At 42.3% G+C, this 22,930-nt stretch overlaps 1 protein-coding gene across 2 annotated transcripts in view; it reads right to left on the bottom strand.

Annotated features, from left to right (window-relative positions):
- LOC123727792 (chromobox protein homolog 7) overlaps positions 1–22,930 on the bottom strand; it is a 148,867-nt gene that overhangs the window by 58,286 nt on the left and 67,651 nt on the right. The window lies entirely within an intron of this gene.

The raw sequence follows: 22,930 nt of genomic DNA, 5'->3' as shown, positions 1-22,930 counted from the left end.
ACTTTGTTGAAGCACCTTTGGCAGCGATTACAGCCTTGAGTCTTCTTGGGTATGACGCTACAAACTTGGCACACCTGTATTGGTAGTTTCTCTCATTCTTCTCTGCAGATCCTCTCAAGCTCTGTCACGTTAGATGGGGAGCGTCGTTGCACAGCTATTTTCAGGTCTCTCCAGAGATGTTCGATCGGGTTCTGTCTGGGCTCTGGCTGGGCTGGGCCACTCAAGGACATTCAGAGACTTGTCCAGAAGCCACTCCTGCGTTGTCTTGGCTGTGTGCTTAGCCTGTTAGGACTAGGGGGCAGTATTTGCACGGCTGGATAAAAAAAATGTACCCGATTTAATCTGGTTACTAATCCTACCCAGTAACTAGAATATGCATATACTTATTATATATGGATAGAAAACACTCTAAAGTTTCTAAAACTGTTTGAATGGTGTCTGTGAGTATAACAGAACTCATTTGGCAGGCAAAACCCTGAGACATTTTCTGACAGGAAGTGGATACCTGATGTGTTGTATTACCTTTAAACCTATGCCATTGAAAAACACAGGGGCTGAGGAATATTTTGGCACTTCCTATTGCTTCCACTAGATGTCACCAGCCTTTACAAAGTGTTTTGAGTCTTCTGGAGGGAGATTGACCGAACAAGAGCCATGGAACGATGATGGCCCATTAGACACCTGGCGCGCGAGTTCATGTTGGGTACCCTCGTTCCAATACGTTATAAAAGAGTATGCATTCGTCCACCTTGAATATTATTCATGTTCTGGTTAAAAAGGCCCTAATGATTTATGCTATACAACATTTGACATGTTTGAACGAACGTAAATATATTTTTTCCCCTCGTTCATGAAGTGAAGTCCGGCGGGCTTAGATCATGTGCTAACAAGACGGAGATTTTTGGACATAAATGATGAGCTTTTTTGAACAAAACTACATTCGTTATGGACCTGTGATACCTGGAAGTGACATCTGATGAAGAGAATCAAAGGTAATGGATTATTTACATAGTATTTTCGATTTTAGATCTCCCCAACATGACGACTAGTCTGTATCGCAACGCGTATTTTTCTGGGCGCAGTGCTCAGATTATTGCAAAGTGTGATTTCCCAGTAAGGTTATTTTTAAATCTGGCAAGTTGATTGCGTTCAAGAGATGTAAATCTATAATTATTTAAATGACAATATAATATTTTACCAATGTTTTCTAATTTTAATTATTTAATTTGTGATGCTGACTTGACTGCCGGTTATTGGAGGGAAACGATTTCCTCAACATCAATGCCATAGTAAAACGCTGTTTTTGGATATAAATATGAACTTGATAGAACTAAAAATGCATGCATTGTCTAACATAATGTCCTAGGAGTGTCATCTGATGGAGATTGTAAAAGGTTAGTGCATCATTTTAGCTGGTTTTATGGTTTTGGTGACCCTGTCTTTGAATTGACAAAACATTACACACAACTCTTGTAAATGTACTGTCCTAACATACTCTAAATTTATGCTTTCGCCGTAAAACCTTTTTGAAATCGTAAAACGTGGTTAGATTAAGGAGATGTTTATCTTTCAAAGGGTGTAAAATAGTTGTATGTTTGAAAAATTTGAATTTTGACATTTATTTGGATTAAAATTTGCCGCTCTTGAAATGCACCTGCTGTTGATGGAGTGCACCACGGGTGGGATGCCTGCGTCCCACCTAGCCCATAGAGGTTAGGGTCGTTGTCCTGATGGAAGGTGAACCTTCGCCCCAGTCTGAGGTCCTGAGCACTCTGGAGCAGGTTTTCATCAAGGATCTATCTGTACTTTGCTCCATTCATCTTTACCTCGATCCTGACTAGTCTCCCAGCCCCTGCCATTGACAAACATCCACACATCATGATGCTGCCACCACCATGCTTCACCATAGGGATGGTGCCAGGTTTCCTCCAGACAGGACTCTTGGCATGCAGGCCATAGAGTTCAATCTTGGTTTCATCAGACCAGATAATCTTGTTTCTCATGGTCTGAGAGTCTTTTAGGGGCCTTTTGGCAACCTCCAAGCGGGCTGTCATGTGCCTTTTACTGAGGAGTTGCTTCCGCCTGGCCATTCTATCATAAAGGCCTGATTTGGTGGAGTGCTGCAGAGATGGTCGTTCTTCTGGAAAGTTCTCTCATCTCCACAGAGGAACTCTGGAGCTCTGTCAGAGTGACCATCGGGTTCTTGGTCACCTCCCAGACCAAGGCCGTTCTCCCCTGATTGCTCAGTTTGGCTGGGCGGCCAGCTCTAGGAAGAGTCTTGGTGGTTCCAAACTTCTTTAATTTAAGAATGATGTAGGTCAATGTGTTCTTGGGGATCTTCAATGCTGCAGAAATATTTTGGTACCCTTCCCCAGATCTGTGCCTCGACTGTCTCGGAGCTCTATGGACAATTCCTTCGACCTCATGGCTTAGTCTTAGCTCTGACATGCACTGTCACCTCTGGGACCTTATATAGACAGGTGTGTGCCTTTCCAAATCATGTTCAATCAATTGAATTTACCACAGGTGGACACCAATAAAGTTGTAGAAACATCTCAAGGGTGATCAATGGAAACAGGTCACCTGAGCTCAATTTCGAGTCTCATAAAGCCTTATTCTAAAATGGATTAAAAGAAATCCTCATCAATCTACACACAATACCCCATAATGACAATGCGACATTTTTTTTTTTTTTACATTTTTGCAAATATATTTAAATAAATGTTTTCGCATTGTCATTATGGGGTATTGTGTGTAGATTGATGAGGCTGTAATGTAACTTAACAAAATGTGGAAAAAGGGAAGGGGTGAATACTTTCTGAATGCACTGTATTTCAAATTTTCTTTCTGTGAATGTAGCTTTAACATCATCTGCACTGATCCATTCTAACACTAAGTGATCCATTATGCCAGGTACTAGGGCTGGGCGTTATGACGATATATACCGTGTGACAATAGTAAAACGTCTATCGTTTCATATTATGCTCTATCGTTTATTTAGTTTATGTCGCAAATCACACTCTTTTCGGCAAAATCTTTCGGCAATTGGACGACGCGTTGTGTTCTTCCACACTTGCTGTGTGGAAGGAAATTTGCAACACAAACAAACATGGAAGAGAGTGAACATGACACAGAGCACGGAGACACATAGCTCGTACCTAAAAGAGGGGCAACTTCGGTCGCACGGACGTGGTTTGGGTATGAAAAGTCTGACACGTACCAGAAAACTGTCCTGTGAAAAATTTGCCACAGGCCGGTCCCAACAACAGGCTCAAACACCACTAACCTCTTTTACCACCTACGGAAGAATCATGTGAAACAGTACGGAGAGAGTCTACGGATGAGACCCAAAAAAGTACAGTCGAGTGCTCAAAACAAACCCCCCCAACTCAAACGTTGCGAGAGGCTTTTGTCCGCGGCACACCATATGGCAAAGAATCACGAAGATGGAAGGGGATAATAGCTGCCATTACAACTTACATCTGCAAAGACATGGGCCCAATTTACACGGTCGAGAAACGGGGGTTTTGTGAGTTGGTGCTAACACTAGACCCAAGGTACCAAATGCAAATTGATATGTGACACGTATTAATGCCAAAATAACATGCAAAACAGGCAAGCCCCGTCCCAAAAATATATATATACAGTTGAAGACAGAAGTTTACATACACCTTAGCCAAATACATTTAAACTCTGTTTTTCACAATTCCTGACATTTAATCCTTGTAAAAATTCCCTGTCTTAGGATCACCACTTTATTTTAAGAATGTGAAATGTCAGAATAATAGTAGAGAATGATTTATTTCAGCTTTGATTTCTTTCATGACATTCCCAGTATGTCAGAAGTTTACATACACTCAATTAGTATTTGGTAGCATTGCCTTTAAATTGTTTAACTTGGGTCAAACGTTTCAGGTAGCCTTCCACAAGCTTCCCACAATAAGTTGGGTGAATATTGGCCCATTCCTCCTGACAGAGCTAGTGTAACTGAGTCAGGTTTGTAGGCCTCCTTGCTCACACACACTTTTTCAGTTCTGCCCACACATTTTCTATGGGATTGAGGTCAGGGCCTTGTGATGGCCACTCTAATACCTTGACTTTGTTGTCCTTAAGCCATTTTGCCACAACTTTGGAAGTATTCTTGAGGTCATTGTCCTTTCAGGTTATGTCAATATAGGACTAATTTTACTGTGGATATAGATACTTCTGTATCTGTTTCCTCCAGCATCTTCACAAGGTCCTTTGCTGTTGTTCTGGGATTGATTTGCACTTTTCGCACCAAAGTACGTTCTGCGTGGTCCCATGGTGTTCATACTTGTGTACTATTGTTTGTACAGATGAACGTGGTACCTTCGGGCGTTAGGAAATTGCTCCCAAGGATGAACCAGACTTGTGGAGGTCTACAATTGTTTTTCTGAGGTCTTGGCTGATTTATTTTGATTTTCCAATGATGTCATGCAAAGAGGCACTGAGTTTGAAGGTAGGCCTTGAAATACATCCACAGGTACACCCCCAACTGACTCAAATGATGTCAATTAGCCTATCAGAAACTTCTAAAGCCATGACATAATTTTCTGGAATGTTCCAAGCTGTATAAAAGGCACAGTCAACTTAGTGTATGTAAACTTCTGACCCACGGAATTGTGATACAGTGAATTATAAGTGAAACAATCTGTCTGTAAACAATTGGTGGAAAAAGTACTTGTGTCATGCACAAGGTAGATGTCCTAACCGACTTGCCAAAACTATAGTTTGTTAACAAGAAATTTGTGGAGTGGTTGAAAAATGAGTTTTAAATGAATCCAACCTAAGTGTATGTAAACTTTTGACTTCCACTGTATATATTTCAGGTCTATATTTATTTTGTTTGCAACTATAGTTTAAGTGTTTTCTATTTACCTTTTTAGATTTTATACATTCATATTTTATATTTTGTTTCATGCTTAATTGAAAATGTGCACAGGTTCTAAATAAAATAAATAATCAAATATGAGTAAATACCTTTTTATTTGTTGAGTATAATTCAAAATGTTATAAGAAATAGGCCTTTACATGTTGTCATTTTTTATAAACTATTTATTCATTGAATTTACAGAAAATGTGCTATATCGTAAGATGTATCGTTAACGGGATATGAAATGACCTATATCGGGATATGAGATTTTGGCCATATCGCCCAGCCCTACCAGGTACCGTAGAGACAATTAATATTACTCTAAGGCAGACTTGGGCTGTAGAGGAAATTCTCATGATCATGTTATTTCAAGGCTGTTAAGAATTAGAATGAGAGCTGGAGTATATCGCCCCTTCCTGTACCGAAGGATACTCCGGGGAGCCTGCATGGCCACAGCAGAATGTGGCCTAAATCATTAGGCCTGGCAAGGCCTTCAATGGAATAGGTTATACGTAGTCTCTCAAACACATATTTACAGTATTTTTCAATGTACATTTCACTCCTCCTTTAGGAATAGATTGAGGTTGACATTACTTATTTGAATAATTAGAAAATTATACATGCCTAACAAAATACTTTTGATTCTTTCAAAGTCTCTGTAATCAGAACTTGAGCCATATCATTGCAACAACAGTAATGGGAACCTCTTTGCACTATCCCTGGGCCTCAAGTTACAAATTGTGAAATACAATGTTAATAAAATGTTAATGTTGCTGTGTGTGTGTGTGTGTGTGTGTGTGTGTGTGTGTGTGTGTGTGTGTGTGTGTGTGTGTGTGTGTGTGTACTTGGAGGCCCTCTCTTTCTGTGTTTCAGATTCCCACCATGTTGAATGGTCTCTAAGCCAGACCCACCAAGTCCTGCCCACCCTGCTGCAGGCACTAGCACAGCAAAGCTGACAATTATTATTTACCTCTGTGCCCTTGCTAGCAAGCTGACGGGATGGGCAGCATTTGTCTGGCTAATTTGCTTACTGAAGAGAAAGATGCATCCTGTATACCTCCAGATGACAGTCTTTGTGCAAAAGTTGATTAAAAATATATATATAAAAAACTCGTACTAACAATACATTGCGTCTTTGACATAAAGCGATGATGGTGGTGTTGGCAGTGCACTCTTTCCCGGCATTCATGATTGGTGGAAATGCGAGAAGATGGGAAGAAAGTTGTACCACTTCGGGCAGACTGGGTTATGGGAAACCCTGACACTTAGTCATATGCGGGCCTCAATTTATCCCAAACAATTACGATGGCTACCAACAGTAGAAGAGTGGATTCGCCATGAAGCCGTGGCAAAAAAAATGTAGGCTCCAAGTAGGCTCCAAGTCCATTGACCCCACTGGTGTTACAGAGTCACGGCAGGTGGCTTCGGTTATGGATGTGAATTGGGTAAGTAGGTACTAAAGTGCCCAAAGAGCACTTATGTTTATGTTGCTAGTAGATGATAAAAAACGAAGATAGCAGCTATATAAGTGCACCGGGCCATGCAAAACAAACTGGCCCACATGGTGTTTGGGGATGGAATAAGCTAGCTCGCTAGCTAGCAAGCAGGCTAGCTACAACAACTCCAACAAAATACTGCACATTTTGCAGAAATCAATGGTCAAATACCAATCGGATTAACGAAATTGTTTATTTCAAGGTATATCTTTATTTTTGCTGAACTGCCTGATCTTTATTGGCTGACAGAACTTGCAGGATTTCATGATAGCCAATGTTTGTGTTATTCATTATCTAGATTTACTGCTGCTTGTAGTAGCACTCAGGTTTACGTGTGGCTAGCTATTGCTACCATAGTCCAACAACAGAGTTTTAGCGAGTCTGGTCATAGACGTTCCATGTCTACTATGATGGTAAAGGTTTATCTTGATTTTGTGTAACAGTACGAGAAATGCTGATGTGCTGAACTGCTAATAATCTATGTGTTTCAAGGCTGCTAGTTGTTAGCTAGTAGGGGTATGCCGGCAGGGGTGTAAAAGGGGTTATGCTAGAAGCCTGCACGCTGTATACGTTTAAAAAATATATATATGTTAGCTGATACACAATAAATAAATCAAAGGATGTGGTCAGATGATAAGTGGGTTTTATTCAGAGTGCCATTTTTATTTTAAATGTTTTTACAATATGAGGTATCTGTATGATGTGAGTCTTTACAATTTTATTCACTCCTGCTCGCGTAGTGCTTCTCTTTACGCCATGACTTCGGTCAAACTCGGATAAAATATAAATATTTCTCTCAGAATACAAATGTACAGTGATATGCCGTATTTGGGACTTTTAGTTGGAAGGACAAAACAAATCAGAATATTTAACAGTAACCTAATTCTGCAATCTTGCTTCTAAAATAGAAACTAATGCTTGTTTTATTCATATTTTTTTTTATAAACTAAATTGTATCATCAGGACTGTCGCAAACGGGGATCAAACGAGTTAACAAAAAAAAATGTTTACAATCAGTACATCTCCAGAGCAGAGAAGTGATGACACAGCCCCCGGTTTGGGGCAAGCCCCTCACTGACTGTGTCTCTGAATCATCCCAGGATCCTCTCATGATGTGGTCTCCTCATATACCCCCATCCTCATCACTGACTGTTATTCACCCACTGGGTGAAAGGCTCTGGCTGCACCATCCCTTTGAGACTCATCTCAGATTGATGTTGTGGATAGGCAAAGGGGGTGCCTGTAAATGGCTTCTGAACGCTACAATATGCAGATAATGAGAGATATCACCCTGTAACACAGATGGTTAACCTCTTAGGGTTGTTTTGGATAACATCCTCATTTGAATGCTCCCTCTTCTGACCATTGAGTGTTGCCCTCAACAACTTCATCAGCTGTTGTACAGCAGCAGCTGAGCAGAGACAAACTGAACCGAAATAGCTTGTACTGTACTCAAATACCACTAGTTGTACACAAACATTTAAAACCGGCAAAATGTTCTTTGAAAGACCTGACAATTAGTCTAGTTAACAGTTTTTCTTCTCTGGTGAGAACTGAGTGGCTCTGTCTTGACCTTCATTAATTTCAAGTCCAATAACTCAAGGGAGGATGTTCAAAGTGACAACATCCCACACAGACAAAGGTCAGCCCAGCCGACACAGACCAATGGAACTGTAGCAAAACCAGCTCAGCGGCCATCCATCCACAGGCAAGACAGCATTCTGGGTGAGGACAGAGGGACATGAATGGTGTGGAATGGAGCAACAGCGATGGGGAAGAGAGAAGCAGCTGGAGAATTGTAGAGGGACTCAAAGAAAAGGAGCTCCAGTACACAGTGCAGGACAGAGAGGCACCAACAGACCCTTTAGTATCCATCCAAAAATAATGCGGCCATTCTGACTTTGTGCACAGTTAGGTGAGGTCTGGGCTGGGAAAACTCTGGAAGAACTTCTGTCTCGATGGCATCATGGAACACATTCCAGTGAGTAGTATCCATTGATCCAACAAATGACCCTCAGGGATGGACCAATGTAGCCCACTGCCCAAGCTTTGCCAATGCTATGAAATGGTCAATAAAAAAATACCCACAATTCATAAAGAGGCCAGAGGATTTGATAGCTCATGTAATCTCCAGTGAGAATCTCATATCTTAGACATTGAAGCCTATGAAACTGGAGCATTCAAAGTCCAAGCGACCACTTGCCTCAGCTTGGACCAGATCCTAGAACCTTTTGACATTGATGTCAACAAGACAGGCTGCTCATTGAAACAAACTCTTTCCCCTCTATGGCTTGAGTCATGTTCTCACAATAACCAATACATGTGTAGCAAAACAGTGGTCAGCATTTAAGAGGCTCAGACAAATGAAAGGGGATCATTCATGAGTATTATCAAAGGGGTTCCATGATGTAAAACATCCAAATGCAATAACAAGTTCGATACTGAAATATTAGAGAGTATTGCTCTCTTCCATTTATGCCCTTGTGAAATTAAATCACAATGTAAACAAGAGAAGCAACAAAAGACGCAACTCAGAACACCCGATGACACGAAAAGCATATAAAAAAATACCTGTGGCTGAGTTGGAGTGTTTATTGATAGGTTGTAGCCAAGGTTTCCTGCTGTGAGGTGTCTGACAGTACACGGGCCTTTCTACCCTGACTCGCAGCAGCACCAGCCATGGCTTAGGCCTGTTGGGCACCTCAGCCCCACTGACCATGTCTAACGCCATCCCATTGCCAGAACACCTGAGGTTATCTGCCTGGCTAGCTACCTCCCATACAGCATATTAAAATAAGCCCTATTTCTCTCCCCAATAGCAGGGCTCTCAGCTGTTGTCACGACAATCCTCAACCACTGCTACTTCCCCTCGGAGGCAAAGCAGAGTAATCCCATTTACTCTCTCTCATCGCTCTTTCTATCATTTTCTCTCTATCACTCTCTCTTTCTGTTGCTCTTGCTCTCTCTTATTATTTCTCTTGTTGTTTTTCATATTGCTCTTTTTCTTTCAATCTTTCTAATCTCTCTCTCTCTCTCGCTCTCTCCTTGGCCCATATCACCATTTTGAATATTAATAAGGCCTTTCTGATGAGCATGCTAAATGGGTGTCATGATGATTTGGCTGGATTGTCTTTGATAAACTAGAAGTACAAGGGGACAAGGAGGGAAAGCGGTGAAGTAGTGTCCACAACTATATAATCATTGTGGAATCTGAAAAGACACATACTCCGAAAGCATTATGGTGGACTTACTACGTGCACATGCTAAAAGAAAGGAATGAGGAGGGTCGATAACTAAGTGTGTCATTGTAGAAAGTATTTATAAACTAAAAATCGGATCTTTTCATTCATTTTTGTTCTATTATCTACAGAATAGGCCATCACTGATTTTGGCCCAATAGGCCTGGCATATTCCCACGTTCAAGGAGCTTTCCTAAAATTCTAAAAATGAATTCAAAAAGGCACTAATAAGTCATTTTCATTTCATTTGTATTTAATTCTAAGAAAGTCACAGACTATATGTGCAATTTATAGACTAATGATTTAATACAACAACATGTTGTTTAAAAGATGAGTGCTTTATGTCCCTATCAGCCTATTGTGTCACACTCGCAAATGCTTCACAATGTATTTCTTTGTAAACTATAGCCTTGAAATAATTGAAATAATATAGCTGAAATAATTCATTTTAGTCTCCATGTCTGGCTTCTGACCTATTTAGAGTGTTTATATGCTGTTTAATATGACATGTGGTCTATTTGAAATGATGTGTGCTTCTTACATTCACCTTTTTCTATGTTTATTCAAATACTTTTCATTCAAATCCAAATGGTTCGGTTTCAATACTTCAAAACCAAATGGCAGGTCCAGGTACTCACAGAAATAGAGAGTGCTGGTTAAATTGTGGTTTTAATGAATGGAGTGAATGGTAATTTGGTCCCCAATTACCAAACTGACATAACCGGAGAACGATTGTGAAATAATGTCATTTGTAATTCAAAATGGGGGCAATGGGGCTGAAGCATCCCATTCAGTCCCGACAGATTCTTCCGTTTACATGCAGAATCTGTCCATGAGAAATTAGATTCAGGCTAAAAGCTTCCCCCGAAATAGATGTATAAGCCAACCTGTAACTTTTATATTTTATACCACAAAATTGTGTGATTTGCATAAAAGTATTCCATTTTCAATCTGTCTTCACTTTACAAATAGATGATGTTTCTGTTTGGATGTTCTTTAGAGCACATTTTCCCTTGCAGTTAAAACTGCAGTTAAAACTGTGGTGAGAAAGGACCACAGTAAATTGATTTAGTGTCTGTCTCCTCTCCATGGATTCCTTCTTAAACAGTCAAAACGCAAGGCAAGGGTATTCCAATCCCAGTCAATAGGACTAAATCATAAACAACGTTAGTTCATTTGTCAGGAAGTGGCGTTGTTTTCTATAATCACGTAATGGGGTACCCAGTACGAAATGTGAAGATACTTTTCCTTTGTTTGTTTTTCTTCTCATATTAATTGGCTCGGTCTACACATGCTGCCTCACTGCATCGCACATGAAACACGGGATAATAGGGAACAGTGACTTCTTTATTTGATAGTCCCCCTTTCGATTTCTGCAACTTTCCTACAAGCACGTGAGACAAAGCCTAGTGCATAAGCCAAAGCCATTGTGTATTTGCTTGTAATAATATGTAATGGACCAGATGTCCAGGCCTAAATGTGAACCATTTTTACCTCTCTTTTCAAAATGTCAAAGAAGACATTACACCTGCAAGTTCACAAGCTATCCTGAGCACATCAGTACTAACTCCGATTTCATTTAACCGAGCTTCTATGTTGGTGTGTTGCAGTAAAAAGCTGCTCATCAAAGTGTCAACAGAAATGACGGGAGGATAAAATGCCATGCAACAATTAATTGATCATAGCAGGTTTGGCCCGAAAAAATCACACATTCACTGTCTCCGGAGGGGTTTGTGAGCTTGGCTCATTCTAGGCCAAGTGTCCACAGCACATCTGAGCTCTGACAGGCCCAGCCTCTGTCCCCGCAGTCCAGACACTGTGAGGCCTGCAGGGTTGGCATAGCAGGCATTGTTCCCCATGTCAGCCCCAGAGCACCAACTCATCTGGCTCTGCTGTCAGCCTGGCCCACAGATAAAGACCACCACCCACACTCTGCTGCTGTCCCAGCTCCCAGACCCTGCTTACGCCCCACACACAGGAGTCAAAGGAGGGAAACGACGGTCCACCCAGCTCACACAGCCTAGAGACGGGTGAGACTTGTGGAAATCAGGGACCAGCTCTATAATCTGCACTAAATCTGCCCGGCCAGCTTTATCTGTCTTTTGTTATCAGCGTTGGGACTGTTGAATAGCGAGGGGTCACGAGGGTAAGACTTATTTTCCTGCATTTGCTCAAAAGGGGGGGGGTTGAGAGCAGAGTGCGGCCCGGGGGCACACCCCCACTCTGATATTTTTGGAAGATCTTTTTTTTTTTTTTTTTACTTTTCCTTTCTCCTGAACCCAAATAAAGTATGTGATGGATGAGCGAGCAGCGGCAACACCTCCCCCATCAATCGAAGAGAGCAAGAGTTCTGTGCGGAGGGAGGCCGATCCCCTTCACAGGCCTCCAGAGTACCCTGTACACCCCCCCCACATCTCAGCAACACATACACACAGCTCCCCCATAGTCCCGCCAACCTCCATCCCCCAGCCCACAGAGAGCGGATTTCAAACATCATGTAAAATGGCCATAACCCAGACAGGAAGGGGAGTGAATAAAAAAAAAGAGTGAAAGCCGGGAAAGAAAAGGGGGTAAAGAAGGAGCATGCAGAAACAAGACACCAAATGGTCCTGGTTAGCCGCGGCAGAACAGAGAGATCCACAGAGTCCCCGGCTGTGGTAGGTTCTCTCTCTCTCCTTTGTGCACACCAGTACAAGCAGCGAATTCCAAGAGGATGCCATCATCAGGAGCAACGAAAAGACAGGGAAGTAGTTTAGTAACAACCCACTTTTCACAGGGGACCAAGAAACGCACACATGCACATGCACGTGCACAAACACGAACACACATACAGAAGGAACAGAAAGAGAGCAATCCTGACAGGATACCATAGTGGGAAGGGGTTTCTCTCCTGGTTCAGACCAATCTGGAGTGAGGACGAGTTAATTCAGCCCTTGCATTGTTCTATTGCATTAGTGACCATGACTAGACACACACTGTAGACCAGGGATGGGCAACTGGTGGCCGGATCAATCCCCCCCCCCCCCTCCAAAAAAAAAGAAAGTATATATTTTCACTGATAGTCACTCAGTTCTCAACTTACTGTTGGTGCAAATTCTGAATTTGGTTGTGCATCAGTTTTTCTCTTGTTATGTCAGTCACTTAAAGTCACTCAGTTAGCCCATGTCAGCTACATAAATTAGTAGAATTATTATTTACTCTGAAACTTGATGAGTTCAGATATTTGTGGCCCCCACCCCCATCAAAGTTGCCCATCCCTGCTGTAGACAATAAACAATGAAAAGCACATGTAAAAACAAAACAGCATTGGGATGTCCTTTCATGGCCACCATCAAAAACAGCAAGACAAAACACAACACATAACCACAACAAAACAGCTGTGAAATGAGACAGTTCTACAGCAGTGGTTCCCAACCAGGGGTACTAGGACCCCTGGGGGTACTTGGCCTAACCACAGGGGGAAATTGAGGAGACTCATGAGACCATAGGCCTACTGGGCGGAGGCACAGAATGATCTACACTGAAGAAAAATATAAACACAACATGTAAAGTGTTGGTCCCATGTTTCATGAGCTGAAATAAAAGATGGCAGACATTTTCCATTTGCAGATTTTGTACACAAATTTGTTTACATCCCTGTTATTGAGCATTTCTCTTTTGCCAAGATAGTCCATCCACCTGACAGGTGTGGCATATCAAGAAGCTGATTAAACAGCATGATCAATACACAGGTGCACCTTGGGCTGGGGACAATAAAAGTCCACTCTAAAATGTGCAGTTTTGTCACACAACACAATGCCACAGATGTCTCAAGTTTTGAGGGAGCGTGTAATTGGCATGCTGACTGCAGGAATGTCCACCAGAGCTGTTGCCACAGAATGTAATGTTAATTTCTCTACCATAAGCCGCCTCCAACATAATTTTTGAGAATTTGGCAATATGACCTACCGGACTCACAACCGCAGACCACGTATATGGCGTCATTGGGGCGAGCAGTTTGCTAATGTCAACGTTGTGAACAGAGTGCCCCATGGTAGCGGAGGTTGGGTTATGGTATGGGTAGACATAAGCTACGGACAATGGACACAATTGTATTTTATCAATGGCAATTTGAATGCACAGAAATACCGTGACGAGTACCTGAGGCCCATTGTGAGGCCCATTTCTTTTAAGGTATCTGTGACCAACAGATGCATATCTGTATTCCTAGTCATGTGAAATCCATAGATTAATGACTAATTAATTTATTTCAATTGACTGATTTCCCCATATGAACTGTAACTCACTAAAATCTTAGAAATTGTTGCATGTTGCGTTTATATTTTTGTTCAGTATATTTTGGTCCATTTAGGCACCGCAGTGAATTTTTCAGAGCTCTGACTACAATCTGGTGACGCTGAAGAAGTTCTTTGAGAGGTCCTCGGGAGAACACAGCCAGTCCATGACTGGAGAGAGAGAGAGAGATGTGGGCTGGATAACATGCACAGTTGGGCCCACCCATTAATTGGGAGTTCAAAACGGAGCTGAGTCTCAGGCTGGTCAGAGGCCCAGAGGAAAACCTGCCACTGGCACTGGGTGACTGGCTGTGTGATCTGCAGATGGCTGAGGTTTCGATGCAATCTGGACACAGACGTAGAGTCACTAAAGTGGGACTCTCTTACTGACTCAGAACCCTTCCAACCCACAGGCTCATTAGAGAGTGCTCATTTGCAACCTGTGTCTGTAGCCGTATGCTCTGGAGGTTTATTTGAACTCTGGCCAAACCAGGGCAATCAGACTTCAGACGAGACGGGTGGATGATCTGAAGGTCTGGCGTTTTTTGGGATTGTTGATGTTGGGACGTTGTTGTTGTTCTTGTGGGGGCAGACGGAAGCTTCCTGTATGACACTACGGATTAGTCTAGGGCTGACGAAAGCTGACGACAGTCCTCGTCAGAAGCAGGACCAAGGGGGATTCATTCACAGGGTATCAGTCCACAGTAGAGCGGATGAAAAAGAAGCACTTGGGTTTAGAGAAAAGAGAGAGAAATTAGCAAGCTCCCAACAGAAAGAGGCTAACAGCTGCGAACATTTTCCATTTGAAGTGAAACATTCCAGCGCTCGGACCTCTCCACTCCAGCGGCCTTCCTCTCATTTCCCTGTGGTATTTGTACCCAGCTGAGATCCAGATACTGTGAGCAGAGCTGCAAACTTTCCCAAGGATACCATCCAACCACATGCCGCCGCTCTCCCTCGGCTGGCGGCTCTGCCCAGTCCCGCACCTCGTCGGCTGGAATACTCCCTCACCGACAACACATTTGTCTCTGAAATGTCAAACGACTGTTTGCATTTCCCTCAGGAAGACTTAGCCATTCGTGCCCCTTGTCCTTGTCCAAACGTATAAACAAGCCACCTCCGCCCTGCGACACCTCTTTATCACACAGTAGGATCACTGCATTGTTTCTACTGTATGCTGGTCTATTTTCAGTCATTGGTTGACATAGGCCCAGCTCTTACATGTTACTGAGTGGCTGCATCCTGAGTTAATCCATAAATCATATGATAGTAACACAACAGATTACAATTCAGCAACAATTGACTACAGCCCATTTCAGCGATACAAGTCTGCCTCTGATAATCTCTAGCCATGTATGTTAGCTGGATATTGACTTTCCATTGTGAGTGTAACGTAATGCCCTTGCCTCAGCCAGTTGCTACAGACTGAACAGCACAATCACAGACACGAGAGTTGGAGAGGAGGAAGTGCTTGCGCTATGGCTGGGCTAGAACGACCGGTGAGACAGGAACGCGTGGGTGTGCATGTGAGCCGGGGTGGCTGTGCTGTGCTCTGTGCTGAGGCCCATGCTGTGTGTGAGTCTTTTTTTTATATACACCCAGACAGCACATGAACTACCTCCACAGCTTGTTTTTTTTGGTGTCCTTTGGCGGACATGCCGCCAGAGGACAGCTCTGTACTTGTTGTCGTGTTGTCTGTGCAAAGAAGTAAATACTTTGCTAAGCCTTGTCTCAAAACTACCTCCGCTTATTATTCTTGTCGTCTCTAGAGGATTTAGAGAACCTAGTGGGGGGCCTTTTCAGTTGAGAGGATACGAACATGACAGAGACAGTACCAGTAAAACTAAAACGAGAACACACAATTCCCGTAACATACCTGTACATGAATTCCCCCTCACAGTTGTTGTGTGAGGCCTTGTGGTGTTAGTGAGGTCACAACTCACAAGTCTGCCTTAGGCATGTAAAATATAAACATTACATGGTGAAAGAGAAAGTAGAATATTACAAAACCTTGAAACGGTTTAAGGGCAGCACTTCTAAGAACTGCATGAACCATGTGTTAGAGAACACAATTTCCTGAGCTCTCCTTTTCAGATTCTTTTCTATGACATGAATCTGTATATTTTCTTCTGGGTCGATAAAAAGTAGAAGGCCTAACCTTCTCTCTAGCAACCCCCCTCCCTTCCCTTCCCTTTGGCAGTAGGTATTGTTTTGTGGAAATAATGATTGTGACAAGGCAAACAAACAAAGGGCCAAGCTTTGAATACCTGACATCAGCGCTTCCTCTCTTGTATTGATTGGCCTTTTGATCTTCAAGTTTGGTTGTGCCAAGCCACACTGCATCTTTAAGAGGGGGCAGCTCTCTCCAGCAGTCGCTGAAGGCGAGTTATATAACACCCCCTCCTCTTTTGGGCACATGTCTCAGAGTGTGACTGCCATGAGGTAGTCACAAAAGAGGGGACAGAGGGACCATCTGAATGTGGAACACTGGAGGGGGTGGTAGGGCAGAGGAGACATGCTGCCTCCCCAGAACATCATTCCCTCCCGCCCCCAGCCTCCCGTCCCTACTCCATGGACAATGGGACTGTTCACCCAAAATAGTACCTTCCTTCACTGAGGCTTCCTGCCTGTATCCTGGGGTTGCTATATTTCTTGCCTGGTATCAATAGCTGATTCCAGCGGATTTATATCTCCATATGGGGAACCTCCGCATCTGCCTTTGACCGAGTGGACAAGGCATGCTCAGTTGAGGTTTTTCTCCAGGCACCTGCAGGCGAGGCGGGCTGCTCAGAGGGGCTGTGGAGTTCTGGGCCTAATTGTGACAAAGACAACTATCTGTGACTATCTGATCACAGCTACCAGAGCAGCATCTGCATCGCCCAGCAGACCTCAGAGAGAGAGAGAGAGAATGAGAGAGGGAGAGATGAACTGAGAGAACTGAGAGTCACAGACGGGCACAGCAGTTCTCTGTTCGCCTGCCCAGTCAGTGTGTCCGGGTGCACGTGAAAGCTGTATCTGAGGGACAGGCAGATGGACAAACTGACTTTGTTTTGCTCTGTCAATTCCCACAGCTGGCCAACAGACGATATAAGATTAGTAGGGTCTGACAGAATTAGTCAACATGGGCAGGCGTCTATGTGGCATGATAGCAAAACAACAATGAAGACACATGCCGGTGAAAACACCCCAACACCCGCACAAACACAAATCTTTAAATAGGCTTAGTTTTCAGAATTCCCCTAAACTTTTGGCCTGAGGTGCATAAACAAAGTGAAAAGGAAGTACAAGCTATATTCAAAAAGACAGAAAAAAATGTACATTTGCATATGCTCTACAAGTCCGTTGAGGAGACATTGAAAGCTGACTTAGAGAAACTAAACTGACATTAAGTGAATTTATTCAAATCATCACAAAACACTAGAAAATATAGTCTAGATATTGTTTGCTTTGACATTTAGATAATAATTTTGCTATTGATATTTTTATATTGCCAAATGTTTATCAACCAGAAGAACTCTGCCACATATAAATCATTAACATGATAACCTTTATATCTCCTTGCTCTTTTATCCATTGAATAATTGAGTTATGGGAGCTGTTCATTTCAGCAAAATGTTCTAAGAAATACTAATTCTATGCACATGAATTCAATATCAAATAATTACCTCCATGTTGACTGGGAAAAAGAAAACAGGAAAAACAACTATCTAGTTCACAAATCTGACCTATTTCTTTATTTAGTCGGGCTATAGTAGCCTAATTGCAATGTCTGGAAATGTTATCGTATAAAGAAACAGTGTTTTTTTACTCAATAGTCCTATTTGCGTCCATTGGCTCACAGCCAAAAGTTTATTGCAATCATAGAACAGCCCACATTTCCCCCAATTACTGTTCTGTATGGAGCTCTTATTATAAGCACTTCATTGTATTAGACATTTTCTGACATGGTCTGTATGATCGCTGTCCCAGCGCCAGTCAGTTGAAGTGTTCTGAGTGGACAATTGACCTTTTCAACCCTATTTAGAAGTAACTAATTGGAAGCCTTTCATTGGTCCACATCATTCTCGTCCACTCCCATCATGCAGTTATGGTCCTAACAAAGCAAATCCTGAATATATATCTAAGGTTGGACATAAGCCGTCTGTTTTCAAACCTTCACAATCGTTCGCTGATTCCCATTCAAAATATGATAAAACAGTGGCATATAAAAACGGCAGCCAAGGGAGGCCTTTTCTGTTGCAAAAATTGTGCAAACAATATATAAAAAGCTCAGAAAACCACATAAAGGGGAGCAGTATGGCATCTCTCTGAAGGATTCTCAGAAAAACAGCCCCTCTCCTGCCGCAACCTAAAGCCAGGACCTGTCCTCCACAAGATCTTTTCGTAGAAATACAAAAAGAAACCTATTTTGTCTACTATTGTATAGACAATGTTTGTAAGAGCTGTTTGGCTCTGTGTTACAGTCAGTTCCTGCTTGAGGGCCTCATTCATGGGGCTGGAAATATGATGTGGTGAGGAGAGGCGAGCCAATACATATGGCGCTGTACGTACAGCCCTGTCCCCGTTGTCTGAAGTGCATTCAAACCACGTCCTACAGAGAGCCTCATTATGCTACACACACAGAGAACAAACACACACACACACACACAGGCAGTGACTGTGGCTCCGACTACTACTTCAGTGACTGGGAATCCCTGTCCCTGGAGGACCACCGGGATGCAGCAGCACACGCCTGGTCTGGTCTGCCTAGTGCTTCGTCTCCATGTCTGCTGGGAATGAACTCTCAGGAAAATACATAGTTTGACATCTGTTTAAAACTAGTTTAGTATTACAGCAGTAGCTGTGTGTGGGTAAAATCAACCTATGTGTTGTGATAATTGCGTTGTTTGCTCTATAACCTGTTCGTTCATATGCCCTGACAGCGTGATATATAGGCCTAAAGGCCTAGACAATAAAGAAGACACAGTGGCAGAATACATTCAACCACACCTTTGTTTCATCACAAACCCGGATAGCAACCTCTGTCTACTGAAGTCCACGAAGCATATTGCATGTAACAGACCGTTACAGTACATGACCTACAGCATGGTCAAGCAAGTTAATGTTCCAACATTTTCACACCACTAAACAACTATTGATTTAGAACCACGGAGAGTTACCGCAAGTCGGAATGAAAACAGGAGCTGCTTCCACTATTCCAGCACTATTTCAACTTCATCAACTCACCTCTGCTCACCTCTGTCTAATACAGTGACATGTAAAAGATACCAAAAACTATTTAGTCCAATCATCGTAAGTTAAATATGATGTGGCTGTGCATGGTTCTGATTTCTGTGTGTGTGTGTGCGTGAGTGCGTTCATGTAGAACAACATGTTGACTCACCCTACTTGTCAAGAAAAGCCAATGCATTCTCATCTCTTGCATGTTGACGAAACGGTCTATCACTCTGTCATACAGTACACTATTGAATTTTTTGTTGTCCTAGGCTACCTGGCTAAAATGCTTGCTCGCTAGCCTAACTTCCTTTCATGGGCAACGTTAGCTAGTTAACATTAGCCTACTACATCTAGCTACATATTGAACTTCCATCCTCTCAGGCCAGGGGCACAACGAGCTGGCTTCACTTGACACTATTTTTGGAATGCCCCAGGACCATTCACAATGCTACGGGCGGCAACAATGTCATACTCGTTTGGACCAGGCAGCATCAGATAGATGGCCTACACGAAGAGAGACAGAGGGGCGCTGTTTCGCTCGCTCGGATGCTTTCTCCTGTGAGATACATTCAGCCTCTTGCGAATTGAAGGAAAATGATGTTTGTTTATGTTTTTCTTGGTCCATTTTTGGGGGAAGACTGGCTTCCTTTGACATCCATGAATACACACCAGTGTATTACAATAGGCCTATACTAAATGTATGTACAGTAGGTCATTAACTGTCATTAACATTATGTTAATATATGTAGCTTAAGAAACAAGGTTCATGAAATCAATAATTTGCTAGTTACAGATGACATTCATATTCAGACAATCTCTGAAACTCTTAGATAATACCTTTGATGATACAGTGGTAGCAATACAAGGTTATAACATTTGTAGAAAAGATAGAAATGCCAATGGTGGAGGTGTTGCTGTTTATATTCAGAACCACATTCCTGTAAAGATTAGAGAGGGTCTCATGTTAAGTACTGTTGAAGTAATATGGCTACAGGTTCATCTGCCTCACCTAAAGCCCATTCTGGTGGGAAGCTGCTATAGACCACCAAGTGCTAACAGTCAGTATCTGGATAACATGTGTGAATTGCTTGATGATGTATGTGACATCAACAAACCGGTATATTTTCTGGGTGATTTAAATATTGACTGGCTTTCATCAAGCTGCCCACTCAAGAAAAAGCTTCAAACTGTAACCAGTGCCTGCAACCTGGTTATCAGTCAACCTACCAGGGTCGTTACAAACAGCATGGGAATGAAATCATCAACATGTACTGATCACATCTTTCATTTGTTTGAAAGCAGTATCCAGATCTATCAGATGTAGTGATCACAATATAGTAGCCGATCTAGGAAAAACAAAGTTCCAAAGGCTGGGGCTAATATAGTGTAGAAGAGGTCATACAAGACGTTTTGTAGTGATTCCTATGTTATTGATGTATTGAATATCTGTTGATCCGTGGTGTGCAATGAGGAGCAAACAGACACTGCACTTCACACATTTATGAAACTGCTTATTCCAGTTGCTAATGAGCATCAAGAAAATGACTGTAAAAACTGTTAAATCCCTGTGGTTTGATGAGGAATTGAAAAAGTGTATGGTTGAGAGGGATGAGGCAAAAGGAATGGCAAATAGGTCTGGCTGCACAACCGATTGGCAAATTTACTGCAAATTGAGAAATCATGTGACTAAACTGAATAAAAAAGAAGAAGAAACTACACTATGAAACAAAGATAAATGAAATAAAGAATGATAGTAAAAAGCTTTGGAGCACCTTAAATGACATTTTGGGAAAAAAGGCCAACTCAGCTCCATCATTCATTGAAACAGATGGCTAATTTATCACAAAACCCACTGATATTTCCAACTACATTCATTATTTTTTCATTGGCAAGATTAGCAAACTTAGGCATAACATGCCAGCAACAAATGCTGACACTACACATCCAAGTATATCTAACATGAATAATATGCATGTCAATCTCTCCTGGCTGAAAATGGAGGAGAGATTGACTTCATTACTACTTTTATTAATGAGAGGTATTGACATGTTGAATGCACAGAGCTGTCTGTCTAAACTACTGGCACACAGCTCGGACACCCATGCATACCCCACAAGACATGCCACAAGAGGTCTCTTCACAGTCCCCAAGTCCAGAACAAACAATGGGAGGCACACAGTACTACATAGAGCCATGAATACATGGAACTCTATTCCACATCAAGTAACTGACGCAAGCAGTAAAATTTGATTTAAAAAAACAGATTAAAAAAACACCTTATGGAACAGCGTGGACTGTGAAGAAACACAAACATTGGTGCATATACACACACACACACACACACACACACACACACACACACACACACACGTACACATGGATTTTGTACTGCATATGTGTGGTAGTGGTGGAGTAGGGGCCTGAGGGCACACAGTGTTTTGTGAAATCTGTGAATGTATTGTAATGTTTTTAAAATTGTATAAACTGCCTTAATTTTGCTGGACCTTAGGAAGAGTAGCTGCTGCCTTGGCATCAGCTAATGGGGATCCATAATAAATACAAAATACAGTAGGTCATTATGTACAGTAGGCCTATACTAAATGGATGTACAGTAGGTCATTATGTACAGTAGGCCTATACTAAATGGATGTACAGTAGGTCATTATGTACAGTAGGTCTACTTTCATCCCCCAGAAGGGATAATGTCTTGAGAAAGGTGAAAGGTGAAAGGTGACTGTGTAAACAGAGGCGTCGTCATGCCCATTTACTTGCCCCTCAAATTTGATCAACTATCAGGGTAAAAGATATACAAGTTACTTGCAAAGATTCTGAATTTGGCCATCAATGCCCTTCAATAAAAGGCTGCATGATGCCACCGGTGGCAAGGCAATGATGTAGCATTGTTGAATACAGAAACAGTCAGGTTACAAAGACTACTCGGCCTATAGCCAGTAACCGAAAGGTTGCTGGATCGAATCCCCGAGCTGACAAGGTAAAAATCTGTCGTTCTGCCCCTGAGCAAGGCAGTTAACCCACTGTTCCCCGGGCTCCGAAGACATGGATGTGGATTAAGGCAGCCCTCCGCACCTCTCTGATTCAGAGGGGTTGGGTTACATGCCAAAGTCACATTTCAGTTGAATGCATTCAGTTGTACAACTGACTATATATCCCCATTTCCCTATACTGAAGAACAGTACCTGCAGACAATGTCAAAATCGGTGCTATTTGAATATGGAGGCTGAAAACACATGCTCAGTTAACATCTGCTGACAGTGCTTCTTACAAGTTCCCAAAGATTAAAACTGCCTGAAAAAGCAATTCATAAAGCTCAAGACGAAAAACTAAAGAATGAGCATCTGTGTAAGTGTAGGCTTCTCTCGAATCAATAACAAGTATCACATAGTTCGCTACCTGCTGCACTTGGATATAATGCAGGGCCATACAACCGCAAAACACTTGGATATAATGCAGGGCCATACAACCGCAAAACACTTGGATATAATGCAGGGCCATACAACCGCAAAACACTTGGATATAATGCAGGGCCATACAACCGCAAAACACTTGGATATAATGCAGGGCCATACAACCGCAAAACACTTGGATATAATGCAGGGCCATACAACCGCAAAACACTTGGATATAATGCAGGGCCATACAACCGCAAAACACTTGGATATAATGCAGGGCCATACAACCGCAAAACACTTGGGTGCATTCCCCAAAGGATTCGCCGACAAAAATGCCTCCCGTATCAATATTGTCCTGTGAATACCTCCTGAATACCTCCCCCGCCTGCAGTGGTGCAGT

This window comes from Salmo salar, chromosome ssa16, assembly GCF_905237065.1.
Source record: "Salmo salar chromosome ssa16, Ssal_v3.1, whole genome shotgun sequence".
Taxonomy (NCBI): Eukaryota; Metazoa; Chordata; class Actinopteri; order Salmoniformes; family Salmonidae; genus Salmo; species Salmo salar.
Note: the sequence above shows the minus strand (reverse complement) of the source record. Positions and strands in the feature narration are given on the sequence as shown.